This window comes from Pholcus phalangioides, unplaced genomic scaffold, assembly GCF_987345545.1.
Source record: "Pholcus phalangioides strain wild (caught in Gottingen) unplaced genomic scaffold, Ppha-v1.0 ptg000016l_1, whole genome shotgun sequence".
NCBI lineage: Eukaryota > Metazoa > Arthropoda > Arachnida > Araneae > Pholcidae > Pholcus > Pholcus phalangioides.
In genome coordinates, this window is record NW_028301609.1 from 599738 (window position 1) to 615595 (window position 15858).

Genomic DNA, 15858 nt, shown 5'->3' on the forward strand with positions numbered 1-15858 from the left:
CTCCTCAAAGCTAGTTTTGTTAAAATGAACTTCGCGGTACATTTACAAATCGCTTAAATGACCCGTGGCATTTCCAAAGCATTTAAGTGGCCCGTGGCACATTTAGAGGTTCCCTTGAATGACATGTGGCACAGTTTTAGAGCACTTAAGTGGCCCCAGTGTGGTTTCACATCACTCAATTTACCCGCGGGACATTCCCAGATTACTTAAGTGATCCGTGGCATAATTATGGATTACTTGAGTGATGCGTGGCACAGTTTCAGAGCACTTAAGCGGCCCGGAAACATTTCCAGAGCACTTAAGCGTTCCGGAAACATTTCCAGAGCACTTGAAAGATCCGTGAAATATTTAGAGATCATTAAAGTGGCTCTGTAGGGAACTTATCAATAGGTAGAATGTTACTTCAGGTGCCCAATAACTATCGAAAGGTTTTCCGTTTTTGGCGCACCGAACAAAATGCCATTAAGAATATTTCATATCTTCATAAAGGGTGGTTGATGACGTAAGCATCATCCACCCCCCGCTTGTCATCAAAAGTCAGCAAATCGGAAACCCCCCCCCTCCCCATCGATGCTGATGTAATACTTGAATACTTGAATGACCCCTAGGCAAGCAGAACTATCTGGCGCTTCCCGAGTTTTCTTCAATTACTGGATTGGAAAAGAGACAAACCATTATAAAGGAATAAACTGTTATAATGGCAACATTAAAGATTTGACAAACCATTGTAAAGGCATATATGCACGTCTGAAACGCATTGTTGGGAACTCCGGTAATGAAAGTAAACGTTCCGAAAGTGATTGTTGAGGCCCCAAAACCATTGTTGCCCGACAGTTTTTCGCCCATTTCGGGCATTTGACCAGCTCTGACGAACTTTTAAAGTAGCCTACGGTTCAATCCCGGACCTGTTTGGTATATATGCAAAATCTGGCGACGATCGGTCTAAAACTGTAGATTTGTATAAAGAGCATACATACATACTTTCACATTTATATATGAGATTCGTCAAAATTGACAAATTTTCTCATTTATCGGATTTATTTAGTAAATTTTGCATTCACCGCGGTTATTTCTTAAATACGAAATTTACGTATCCCTAGTTATCACTTAAGTATCTTATATATAAATGTGAACGTACGTATGTATGTATGTTCTTTATACAAATCTACAGTTTTAGGCCGATCGTCGCCAGATTTTGCATATATACCAAACAGAACCGGGATTGAACCGTAGGCTACTTTAAAAGTTCGTCAGAGCTGGGCAAATGCCCGAAATGGGCGAAAAACTGTCGGACAACAATGGTTTTGGGGCCTCAACATTTACTTTCGGAACGTTTACTTTGGTTACCGTGGTTCCCTAACAGTGCGTTTCAGACGTGTATATATATGCCTTTACAATGGTTTGTCACACCTTTTATTCTGTTATTATAACAGTTTATTCCTTTATAACGGTTTGTAACTTTTACAATCCTCCCAGTAATTGAAGAAAACCCGGGAAGAGCGCCGGGTATTTCTGCTAGCCTATATACAGGGTGCCTGCTAAGTGCTAATGCGGCCTTTATCTCATCAACCGCCCATCGTAGATGTACAGTTTCACTTTAAAAAATGCTTAAAAGGCGTTTGAATAATATTCGCTGCACAAACTGGACGTATGACGTCACTAACAACAGAGAACAACAATTACGACGACAAAACTCAGAATAAAAATGTTAAACGCCAGCTGATGAACTCAATGCTTGCCTCAAATCATGAACGCTCTGACACGAAATTAAAAAAATATTATTATCCACCAACATACGAGTTTCAACTGCAAAATTACTCAGCACTGCTATCATTTTCACATCAGTTGATCAAACTTGGCAATGGATGAATTCCTGTAGAGACCCAAGAACTGGACTGATTACGTTCCCAAATGGATTTTACCAATTGTTGAACTCAGTTCAAGAACTTGGAGACAAAGTCTTCCCAAACATTCAACAAAATCACCAAAACCATGAGTGACTGTGAGAGAACGATTCTTGCACCGAAAAATTACAGTGTGAGCAAGGTCAACGAAAAAATCCTAAAAATTAGTCCAGGAAACTCCACATCTCACAAATCGGTTTACACTGTGACAGACACAGCGCAGACAGTTCTGTATCCTGCAGAATTTCTGAACTCTTTGGATATTCCGAGTGTACCACCGCACAACTGGAGTTGTATCGGAGCACCTATAATGCTTTTAAGAAATTTGGAGACACCGAGACTCTGCAATAGCACCAGATTCTGCGTGAAGAAATTGTACAATTACATCATTGAAGAAACGATTCTAACTGGATGTGCCAAAGGAGAAGACGTCTTCATTCCACGTTTCTCAATTATCAATGAAGAAATGCCATTCACTTTCAAGCGATTACAATTCTCGATTCGTTTAGCTTTTGCCATGACAATCAACAAAGCGCAAGGCAAGTCGTTAGCAGTGCCGGGTATCAACCCACTCCCCAGCGCGACCCAACCCGCAAGGGTAAAAGGCTTATATCCCTGGAGGGACAGAGCGTGGGTCGTGACTGGTTTGTCGGGCATCAACCCACTTGAGCCCTGTTTTTCACACGGACAGCTTATCGTCGCCTGTTCGCCTGTTGGTAATCCCAAAAATTTGTACATCTGTACAAATGTAAGGTCATTGGAAAAATTTTAAATAGTATCTCAAGACACTTCAGCGGCTCTCCAAAGTGACGTGACTCACTGTTTCTGAAGCACAACTTTATTAATAATTTCAACAAATTTTAATTTTCAAGATATGTCGTGACACTCCCCTTTGCTACCTTATTAACCACTTCACGTTCAGGCTTTTATCAACACATTTGGACAATCTGTATTTGAAGTACCAGCGATTAGTTTAAAAAACCTGGTTTCCTTGTTCGCATGTTAGAAATAGAAGGGAGGAAAAAAATCAGAGTGCAGTAGATTTATTTCCCTTTCGTGGGTAAACCACATTCTTCACCCTCTCCTACGAGTGTCCTCTTTATTTTGTGTATATACAATGGAACCTCTCCTTACGTACTATTAAACCAGACATGCATCTTGACCATATTCCTCTGCGGAACTTCCAATGAATTGGTACACGTTGGAATGTGAGTGTTCGTGTTGAACCTAGCATAAAGTTTGTTCCTGTGTAATATTTGTTATGTGTAGTACTACCATCTGTCATCAATTTTTCTAACTATGTGCACGTGAAGTGTAATGATTATACAACGATTATGTTTACAATAAATTTATGCGTACAATAAAAAAAAAATTATACCGTTGTAGGCCAGTTGCTCTCTGCGGAAGGACGGCTAAAATAAAGTATTGGGCACTGAGATTTATTTATATACATTCTCATATATCGAAGACCATTTTTAGCAGTTAAGAAAAGCGTGACGCGAGAGGAGGAAGACTCGCCTTGCGAAGGTGTTTTCGTGTCGTTGACTAGTTTTTTTTCGAACCGCATCTTTATGCGTGACTCGTGATTCATCACTCATCTCTCTCGATTACGTTTCACCTTTAACGAAAGCGTAAAGAGAGAATTTTGGACCAATAGTACAGTTCAGTCATTTCTGGAACAGACTGTATATAGATAACATACAGACATGCACAGAAAATCAATTTTATTTATACTGTAGATAATGAAATGAATTTTTACAAATATTAAATATTAACTCATCGCGCGAATAGAAATTTGACATTAGATATACACAATTTTTTCAACAATGTCTGTTTACTCTTATTTGAAGTTGATATGTAAAAACATAATGGTCATCACAGCGGTGGTCGTGTGATATGTGAATTCGCATTGATTGCATCTCTTAATATCGAGTTTGAAACCAACTGTGTTTGCGTTTGATGTTTTTTTCCCGACAGTTCACGGCAGGAAAGTAAAAATTAACGTTATTAACCTGTAGCGTGTTTCGTTATTTTCTCCCTTTTTTTCAATAAAACACATTTTTTCTTCCCCAGCGAAAATTCACTAATAGTGGAGCATGGGCCCACCCAGGCACTGCCGAAGGGCCTCGAGAGACGAGGGGCCTCAGAAAAATGAAAAGTATGTAGTTGAATTTTTCGAGAATTTGCCAGGTAGGGCCTCAGAAAAATCACCTGTCCCGAGGGCCCATGATGCTCTTGAGACGGCCCTGATCATGAGGGGCAGCTATTTCTTTTCGGCGTAATTGTGCTTTAATAATCTGATGCTATGGGAGGGGGTGGAACGAAAGGGAAATCTATTTATATGCAAATATCATAACTCCATATGTCACCATAGCTCCCATCGTCTTCAAAAATAAGCCTTTATCGATCGAAAACATTTCGCCTACGGAGATCCCCGATTTGAACCCATTCATTAGGGTTAAAAATGTAATGATCAGCTGCGAGTGGGCCGTATCCGAATAATCCCGAGCCTCTGCGTAGTGAATCAGTATAGGTTTTAGGTCTTGAACTTCTCTCTTCACGTTAGCAGCAGTTACCGTCGTCAAGGCGAAACAGAACAGAGCATTCGCGAAGTATATGATCGCCGCCATCAGGTATTCTGTGAAACTCAAGATGTCATTTGACCATATCATGAGGCTGAGGGTAAAAAAAAGACCGTTTACCGTCATAAGGTAAATTAGTGACAGCAGTGGAGACAGAGAAATCTCCGTTTTACGAATGGCGCGCGAAAGTTTTCTGAACGTGGCAATGTCTTGGACAAGATCGTCTATCGTCAGAAAATGTCTATTCATCCTTCTACGTAATTGTTTTCCGTACTCATTCAAGGTGCAGCTGATGATCACGAACATGCTCGAACAGGTCAACACGATCAAAGTGGACGTAGTTATGCTCTGGATAGACATAATATTGTTGGACACCACAGAAATCTGGTAATATGTTAGACCCCATGCCCCGAACAAGCTCGTATAGTTGGCTTGAGGTTTGTCCATCACTTCGACCACGCCTTTCATCATGATAAAAACAATACTGAGACAAAACGCCACGAACACCACGGTATGATAAATCAGTCTGCGGCGCATTGCGTCAAGTATCTTCGGGTGCAGATCCATGGACAGTCGGCAGAATTCTTCGAAAACGCGGAACAGTCTTCGCGAACGAATCACCACGACCCATCTGAGCAACACGCACGAAGAGTTATACAAAATGTACAAGATAAAAGTTACTTTGTCGAATACCCCGTAGTATACGAATATCGGGCACGCGAACACGACGAATATCGCTATAATTCCGCTCACGATGTCCCACAGTTTCGCTGCGGTGCAGTAGCGCACGTTGTTACTTGCAGCTGCGGTTTCACCATCGCTTATGGATACCCCCAACGCGTAGAAGCATGGCAAAATAGGTTTGAAAGCTGCTCTGAAAGCACTCTTCTCGTTTACTCGCTTCCATTGGCTTTTGGCAATATTTTTGCCGCGGTTCATCGAAGAATTGCGTCCGCTGTAAATTTTGACGTCGTCGTCTGTGAAAAAAGACATTTCTACAACTCTTTAATCCCACGAATATTGAAGTCTGTCCCTTCAGACAGGTAGGTCTCTTCAAAGTTTCTCCTATAGCTCCATACAAGAATCTCTTATAGAAATCGAGCGAAGAGGGTGAACATGGTATGGGAGCGTTCTACATAGCTCTTCCGATAAAGTATTTGTCATTACTGAAACGACATATGTGACTGGTGATGGGAACCGAACATTTTGGATCGATTCGAATAAATGAATCAAATTTATCCTATTATCCTAAGGGATATATTCCCAGGAGCTCTAGTTTATGCGAAAAGCAATAAAAACCACGTCTGATACAACTATATAAAGTCAGTAAAATTTCCAAGAACCAGCTGTTATTCCCGTTTTCCACATAGGAGACGGATTATTGGCCTGTCATAACTTTATTACTGGGAATATTACATTGTTCCTCATGAATAATGCAACTATAATGGTTCAGATTGAAAAAAAAACGATTTATGCACGAAACGAATTACGGATAAATTTAAAATTCTAATCTGGCATCGATAAGCGCAGAAATATGTTATTTATTGAACTTTTTTTTACATGCAATAATGCATTCTCGTTATTTCATGACGGGGGGGGGGGGGGACGGAATTTGACATCAATAAGAGATCGGACCGTTTATCATATCGAAATTTGTATATACGTAAAGTGAAGGCCATTAACATTACGGATTTATATTTCGGAATTTTGTGTTTCTCCCAGTACGCACTGTAAGCTGCGCTAAAAAACAAAACATGAAACATTTATTTGTTTTGTGTTTTTGTCCTTCTTTCAATGAAATATATTTTTTGTTCTCAGGCATGCAGCTAGGATAGGGCAACCGGGGTTTCGAGCCAAATATGGAGGCCCCACAAATATTTCTACTTATTTTGTATATTAATAACCATTTCATAAGGGGGGGGGCCCCCAACGAATAGTCTGCTTCGAGAAAGCCCACTACGGCCCTGGTTGTTTCCCCGAGCAGAAATTCACCAAAAGTGGAAACAGTATTCTGGAGAAAACAGGAAGAGGAAAAATAGATTTTTTTTATGTGCTTGGAAATACACGATTTTATTTGCACAAACAGGTTTTAGCAATTCAATAACAATAGAGAGCGTGGTATATGTGGAGACTGGGGGACGTCTGTCAGTGACATTTAGTCTGTCATCACTTCGAGGTGCGAATGCAAGCCGATCTACCCGTTAAAAAAGTCTCGCCACAGAGAGTAACACGCCTACAACAGTAAAATCTTAAATAATAACACTTCACTCATAGTACGAGAAATATGTGGTAGACGACAGCACTATAACAAGCATTACACAGAAACAAGCTTCACATTAGGTTCACAACACGGACACGCACATTTCAACATGTACCAATTCGTTTGAAGTTCCGCAGTGGAATATGGACGAAGTGCATTAGTAGTAGCAGTAGTAGTGAATATTCATCATCGATTTTCGGTAGGTAGCGATTTTAAGTCAATTCAATTTACCGATGAACAAGTATTTGTTATCATTTGTTTCTAGTTTTTAAACAAGGTCTCGTGTTCTTCTGTTGTTTTTTTCAAGTGAGAGATTTTAAAACTTCCTATACATAGGGACTCTCTTTTCATAGATGTAACTTCGTTGCTAAAAGTGTTGCGTCAAAGCCACAGGTGCTCGAGCACCCCCAGTATTTTTTGGCATACGTTCAAGCACATCAGAGATGATTCACGGTGTATAATATATACTATATTATTAATTCCCAAATAAAGTTGCAAAGTCTGATAAATATGGACAAATAATATAATATATATATTATACCATTATATGCAGTAAAACCTCGTTAAGTCGTCACCGTGATAAGTCGTCACTCTGGTTAAGTCGTCATTTTTCTTCAGACCCTTCCAACTCTCGTAGACCACAATGTTATTATACCCTCGGTTACTCGCCGCTAATTTCGGTTAAGTCGTCACTATGAAAAAGTCTGAGAAAGAGGAACAGACTATTTTTATGGCTCCATTAAAAAAAGAGCTTGTTAACAGCATTGCCATATGCTTAAAAGTCACCATAAAATCCTATATACCCAAACGGAACAGTTTAAGTAACGAAAGTTACGCTGGGGAAATTCATTTGCCGACTAAGGTTTTGAAACGTTAGGGACTGTTCGAGCTAGATCTCATTTCTGCCTGCGCTCCATTGGAGAAAATGGACAAACCGCGAGACACCCAAGCTCTGTCGCAAGAAGCAACGTAAGCACTCTGCCCCCCCCTTCCCGGGGGGGGGGGGTGCACCTCCGGTGGTTTGCCGGGCACCTCCGACGAAACCAAAATTTATTGATACGTTAAAGATTACATATAGTGCAAGGAAATCAAAAATTATGTAAATCGAAGAATCAAATTAATTAAGTCAAAGTGTTTGGGGCACGGATAATAAATAATCATAGAAAGCATGAACTCTACTAATTTAGGGCTTGAAATTTAAACATAATATTTTTGTTGAAAAAAAATTAGACATTCTTTCCTAAGTTGAGGTCTTCTGTTTACTTTCACCTGCCCAGGGCCCCTCCACCAAGTCAAAATTGTTCGAAATTACTTTGTAGTTGTATCATGAACTACTGATGAAGTTACACTAAAATTAAATTTGATGCATATGTAAAATTAATGTGCAATAGAGAGTTCTATTAAGAAGAAAAGCTACTTATTCAAACAGTTGCTCTGTTAGTCTATAAATTAAAAATTACCAGTATAAATCAAAGTGTATAGTACATTTCACCACAATAATTTAAGTAATAAGAGATAAAAAAAGTTAAAAAATTGCTATTATTTTTTCTTCCGCAATCTATAAATTTTATTAAGTGTCATTTTGATTCATACTTTAATAAATGTCACATTACTTTAAATTTATGCGATTTTCATAACATTGCACATTAAAACTGACGGAAATCCGCTTAAGTAGTCATAATTTTTCGATAACTTGAGGTGACGACTTATTGAGGTTTTACTGTATTTATATTAGGTATAATATATATAATATATCACGGATAAATAACTAATGTATAACGCCAAATAAACTGTTAAGTCCTAATGCGGCCTTTATCTCATCAACAGTTTGTCGTAGAGAGGCAGTGCCGTAACTAGGCAGGTGCAATAGGTGCACTCGCACAGAGCTCACTTGGAAGAGGCCCAAGAACGTGGCAGAAGTGGCCTAAATGCAAATTCTTGCACAGGGCACAGGAATGGCTAGTTACGGTACTTGTAGAGAGAGAGAGAGGCATAGTTCTAATTTAAAAAATACTCCTCTCATAAACCCCCCCCCCCCCCCCACGCATTAGCGAACAAAATGTTTTGGTTCCGTGGGTGTCCGTTATCGGGAGGTTCTACTGTAGAAAGTTGATGCCTGTCTCTCCCTAGGCCAACAAAAAACATTGTTTCTAATTGAAATATTCGCTGAGATATTTGAATACAGTTTCGGAGAAAAATTGGGAAAGAACAGCATAAATGAGGGAAACAATCGTTCTCCGTTGGTTTAAGCTGTGCTTTCCCATCTTTTCCTCGATTTTTTAATTAAATATCTCAGTGAATATTGCACTTAGAAACGGTGTTTTTGTTTGCTGGCCTCAAGAGAGACTAATTGGAAGTTAGAGCGCACACAGGAAGGCCATATAAAAATTAAATCTTTTTCATTTTATAACACACTTTATTTTCACTTTCGAAACTAGTACAGGGTAATTTTTGAACACACTTTGAGTCTTTATTAAAGTACAACTATGCCTATCTACGACGAACAGTTAATGAGATAAAGGCTGAATTATGACTTACAGGACAACCTCTATAATAATGAATTACCATATGCCATCCTGGCCCACTCAACATTTCCCACCATCTCGATAATAACTATAGAAATATTAGGTTTGAGCTCCCCCCCCCCACCCCACCCTAGTATTTTTGAGCCCTTATATTTTCAACACATTATTTTTACGACTTTGCACACACATATTTGTACTAGATATTATAGTACTGTACAGTATTAGATGAAATGATTTAAAGGGGGGGGGGGAACTAATTTTAGTTTCCAAGCATAGGCGGAGATAGACTTGGAAGTCTGGGGGGGGGGCATAATGATGATGTCAATTCATATATATACATATATACATTAGATCAGTCGACTCCACCTTTGACGCTGGGGTGGCACTGCCCCCCCCCCCCAAGCACCTCCGCCCATGTTTCCAATAGCTAATAATAATAGTTTCCAAGTGCAATGGATGCAAATATGCGTCTAGGACAACAATAATAAAAATAAGTCTAACTTTGATGAATAAATAAAAAATAGGCCTAGGGACTCCGTCATAGAAATCATACAGGGTGTTAACTATCGACCGCTCAATAATTACACACGTGATTCCTTGTGAAAAACTAATAAGTAAAAGTGTTTTCCGTTTTTCGATCTGACCTATAATTAATGAGTTATAACGCTTTAAAAATTTATGACGTCACTTAAAAATCCGGCCAAATTCACCAAACGTACACCAAATGTATAACTTGGCGTTTTTTTAAACTGCACAATGATATAACCCTATGCCATCGAGAAAGTAAACCAGTTCCTTTTCCATTTTTTGTTGTTGTGTGTGCACACTTTTCAAATTTTTAAGTGGGTGTTAATTATATTAGGATTTTATAAGGTTGCAGAGATGTTTTTTGAGTTCATCCATAAGATTAAGAAAAGCTACTGCCACCCCGAAAATTCTGAAATTTTGCTGAAATGTGTTACTCGCCATGTTTAGTAAAATGAACTTCGGATTTCGAAGTTAACCCTAGTATTTTTTGAAATAAATATTGAATATTTTCTCATATTTTTGAAAATTTATACATTTTTTCAAACTTTAAAATTCGTAAAATTCAAACGGATGATCAAACATCGAAGTTCGAGATTCATCTCACTAAAAAATGCCATATAAATATTTCTGCAAAATTTCATAATTTTGGAGTAGTATATATATACACAGATAAACCATTCTGATCTGTTGAAAAGCTGCGTTATGGCGCCCCCTGGTCATTATTTGTATCTGCAAAACATCTTTTTTTCTCAAATTTATGCAAATAAATAAAACCGAATGTTTAAACATTTTTTTGCAATCAATAAGAAATTTATTCTTTTTTTTTTAAGAATAATTTTTTTTCTTTCATTTTTAAGTTAATGTTCGTCTTCCTGAGCATTCACATTTCTTGGGTAAACATTCTTTTGGGTAGCCATAAAATTTCTGGGGTGTACTACCCTCAGCTAATGATGATGCTCAGTGCAGTCATGATCATTTTCAGAAATGTTGCCAGGGTAAATTCCGGAGCCAATCCATCGATGGATCATTCCACTGGCCCTGTTGTGCGCACTCAAGCTGGGCAAAACGCTCCAAGGTTTTGGCCACCAAGGTAACAGACCAAACAATACATTTTCATTCGTATAAATTATACAGTGAAAATTTCGCCGTTGTTAGTATTGCTTCTTTCGTCAATGTAGTTGACCTATTTACAGGGACAATATTTCGAAATGAATTTTGTAGTAATCGGTTAATCAAATTTTTTTTTTGGTGAATAAATTATTAACGTCGATTTAAAAGGGATGTCAATTAAAGCACACATTTGTCGGTGCGAGGAGTTAAAACTATGTAACTTTTTTGTTCTTGGCTCTAAACAGCACTATTTCCCCAAATACTTACGACTAAAAGGGCAGAAAATTGTACTTTTATGTTTCAAACTTTGCTTTTGAATTGAGGGAAGTGAATTTTTGTTATTTTCGAAGTCAAATAACACTGAAGAGTAGGATTGTGTGAGTTGTAAGGAAGTATCAAGAAAACATTACGCGATAAATGACAATTTTTACTAGAATTGCCAGTTACTGATCTCACGAATCACATAGAGATACCCAAGAGTGACCATATTTCATTGAAAATAAAGCAGGAGGTGCAGCCGATCGTTGCCAATCGATCATCAATAAGGTCAAAATGCCTCCAAATCACCAAAACCAAAGTCAGGCCAAAAGAAAACAAAATAAATGCTGATATGAGACCGAAAATCTGCAGGTATATATCCAACGGTATAATCGTAGTCAGTCTCTCTTTATTGTGTAATGCAGTGAGTGATTCCCAACGTGAGCATCAACGCCCCCTGGGGGCGGTGGAATGTTCCGGGGGGGGGGGGCGGTAGAATCTACGGGTATAACATAGGATCCTATGGGTTAGATTGCGTTGGGAGGAAAAAAAAATTCTGATGAAGGAGCGGTGGGACAAAAAAGGTTGGGAAACTATGGTGTAATGCGATGTTACATTTTTTCAAAAAAAGCACCAACATTATACTTCCGTACTCATTTTGAGCATAGAAGGGACTCTGCTGGGAAATATTGAGATGGCACAATGTATATATATCGGTGGTCGCGTCAGCTTCGGTAAGGTACATATTATCCAACATATCTATCCAAGTTGCACACAACTTTCTTATCTAAATGATAAACTAAATGATCACTTTCCATGAATATACCACACACATCTTGCTCTTTTTTAAGACCACCGCGAGACCTTTTTCTAAATTTTTCGGTTTGCACAGATTCTATTCCGTAGTAAATTCAAATTACTGTTTAGCGTACGATGACAGCAATTCATTTTCAGTCATTCATCCACGCCTAATAATAATACAAATTTTTAATACAAATCCAAAGTGTAAAATACTCTTTTGATTGAAGGTTAGATGGCACGCGCGACGCGAGAAAAATTATTTTCTGAGCAGTTTATTTTTTAGTTTTCTAATTGGTGTGTTGTGTAATGGATTCAAAAAATACCCATTGGTCTTCTCTTCCATTATTCTCAGGAACTCAAACATCATGAGCTCGCAACAGTGGCAGCAAGGCAATATTCAACCTACGATGGCTCCACCTACGTACTTTGATCGCCCGGCGATGGTTACAAGATCCGGTTTAGAGTATAGACCAGCATCACGAATAATTCGCATTCATCCGACCGTGTAACCATGATGAAACTGAAAGACGTTTTGGACTTTGTAATCGAAAATCTGGTTGTTTTTCGAATTTGAAGTTTGGACCTGTTTTATCATCAACCATCGTCATGAGTGAAATTTAAAATTATAAACTAAACTTCGAATTAAAATTTATCCATAAAAATAGTTATCAAATGATTATTATATTTCTATAACATGATAGATTAAGATTGTTTATGTCAATCGGTCCTTTTTTTTTTACTAATTTTCGAAATACTCCATGGACAGAGGTGAGGTGTACGCAGGGTGTCAGGGGGCCCGTGCACTCCCTTCCCCATTCAACCCGACCGAAAATTAAAAAGATTAATATTTCTGTAAAAAAAATAAATAAAATATCGAAAGAAAATACTCTTTCTCTATGCTATATCAACCAATTTCTGGAGAGTAGTAACTCAAAATGTCTCGGAAAGAAAATTTTCGTCCCTGCCCCCAAGCCTTTTGTGCCCTCTACAAAGATCGATCCTGCGTACTCTCCCCCCCCCCCTCAATTAACCGACCCTTTATTTTATCCTTGAAAAATCCAAATTGTAGAATCGAATGCTTTCTATTTACGAAAATCAGTTGTTCAACACTATCGTTTGATGTTAGTTCTTGGACAACGTTTAAATGTCAAACATTATAAGTTATTTGCCTTTGAAAAACGTTCGTCATGTACTTGCCCGAAGAGAATGGTTTCGAACTTATAATTGTGTACGCATCTCAAGGAATATTTTTCGAATGTTTCCGCTACAACAATGTCCAGCTCGCGACTACATCCTATTATATGAAGGATATTGAGAGTGATCAAAATTTTGAACGGAAAATACTTTCTTATTACAGAGCAACTTACATCAAACGCTTTTTGACGAGTATAGACTACACGAAAAAAAACCCAATTTCCAACGGTAAAAATCATGGTCAACAATGGATGGACCAACGACAAAACATGGCCAACTTGACAGTGACTGAGAGAGATAGATGGCTTTTTCCCAGCTCGAGATATCAAGGAAACGTCACTGGAGACATGAACCCGATATCTCAGCTCGAGATATCGGGGTCATGTCTCCAGTGGTGTAGATGGTAGCATGCTTGCCCGGTATGCAAGAGGGCCTGGGTTCGAGTCCCGGTGGAGACGTGATGACTTTTCTTTCCGAGTTTACCTCAGCATAATATCGGGAAAATCTGTTTCCTTGACACTGACTGTTAGAATCCAGTGTGCGCTTGTACATTTTCCGTAAGAAAAATTACTTCTATTCTGCATAGAATTCACTGTAATGTAACACGTGCTACTCGGTGTTTGGAGGAAACTATTATACCTCGATCATTGTAAAGCTTTAAATATGGTATTAATCCCATCAAAAACATTTCATGTAAAAACTTGGCTTTAGTTTTTACATGAAATGTAAAGTCTCGAGATTATTTAGCCGTAAAAAGTTGTGATATCTGATTGTAGAGCCAAGTCTAATGCTGTTATTAACTGTGTTCACAAATCTCCCCAAGTCCGTACACCTTTAGTTGAAGAACATTTTAGGATTTGGCAATTACGCAGCACATATTACATCTTACTATGCTATGTAAAATTAAGTGAACGCTAAAAGTACAGATATCCTTACGCGAACAGTATCTGATGGAATTTGATTAATGGCGTCAATAATAAAATGTAACTCCGACCGACACAATCTCGAGCTGCATAATTGCCAAGGGGCCGTTCAAGTATTACGTAAGCAAATTTTTGACCGCCCCTCCCTTGTCATCAAAAGTCAGCAAATCGGAACCCCCCCCCCCATCGATGATGACGTAATACTTGAACGGCCCCTATACAGTCGAATCCCATTTTAACGAATCTATGAAACCGGAGAAATCATTTCGTTATAATGAAATTTCGTTGTAAAGGAATTCCAGGTGTTTGCATGGTTTCTATGTAACCTTATCTGGTGGATTAGGAAAGTGGTCGTTAAAACGAGATTTTCGCTATAACGGTATTCATTAAAATGGAATTTGACTGTACTTGTAGAATGGAAATTTTTATATAATCTTTAGTTCTGTTATAGTTTTTTTTCTCCCCGAGGTGACTGCATTGAAGCTATAACAGCAGTGGTGTCAACATTTGCATCTGGCATTGATGAACAATAAAATGTTTTCTCACTTCTCCGAAGGAAATGGCATTCGGGAAAAGTTTTTGTTGGACACATCGCACGGCCCGGGGGCCTCACAAAAATGAGAAGTGGTTGAAATGTTCAAGTATTTTCCAGGTAGGGCCTCAAAAACATCACTTGGCCCGGGGGCCCATGATGCTCTTAAGACGGTCCTGCTTCCCCCCCCCCCGCAAATTAGACAAGGAACTTCGGCAATTTGATCTGAAAACAGTCCTTTTTATAATGATCATGTCCTTTTTACTTTTATAAATTTAGGAAGGAAACAAAAGGAAGAAAGGGTGTCTATTAGCTATTAAAAGCCTGTAATTCTGAATTTCCTCTAAACTTTTCAGACAGCCATTTTTTTGTATTTTTGATACTATAAATATTCGAAACGTTCTTTCCATAAATGTAAAAATGCTTCAGGTATAATCCATTAAAAAGGTGCTGGTTATATTCGCCATATTTTTTTTGCTATTTTAAGAAAAGTGCATCATCTAAACTTTTGAGACAGACAGTAAGTGAATGTCCGTTGAAGGAAATAACAGTTTTGCATCTTCTTAGAATAGAGGCAATTATACAAATAGTTCTCATTGTCAATTAATTTCTACTTAATTTTCTGCCTTGAACTTATGGCTAAAAATATATCTCATTTAAAAGGAATTTTTATAATCTTCAAAACCTTCATTATAAAATCTTTAACCAACCAAAATCTCATCGAAGCGAGAATATTCTCTAATTAAAAATTGCCATTATAAGGCGATTATGGCAAAAATTATATTTTAAATGTTTCAGGCAAAGAAAAATGAATAAGATATTTCAAATATAAGCAAAATTACTAATTTTTTTTCATTATTTAAAAGAGAAAAGAATATTCTTCCCTCACATCTCTAATAAATCAATAAAGTTTTCCAATCATTTGAATTCGACTACAAATGAAGACACACAACTACATTCTTACATAAAAGTTCTTACACAATAAAGACAGAAAGAAGCAAATCCCTTTAATGAATGAGGAGAGGTTTTATTTGGCTTGATTGATATATTACAATAATTACACGCAAAATAAATTGCATTGGAAATTGAATTTAAAAAAACCCAACAAAAATGTAACTACGGAGGACGCACAAAATATGCACGCACGCACAACAAAGTTTCGTTGTTAAGTTAAAAACAAACTTATATCTAGGATATTGTAAGTATGACTATTCCCCCCCGAATTCGAAAGTGCTTCAGAA

General features: G+C 38.0%; 1 non-coding gene across 1 annotated transcript; it reads left to right on the top strand.

Moving 5' to 3' along the window:
• Positions 1 to 13546: 13546 nt before the first annotated feature.
• On the top strand, positions 13547 to 13620 carry TRNAT-GGU (transfer RNA threonine (anticodon GGU)). Its single transcript has one exon. It is a non-coding gene; the product is annotated as a tRNA-Thr (tRNA).
• The last annotated feature ends 2238 nt before the right edge of the window (positions 13621 to 15858 follow it).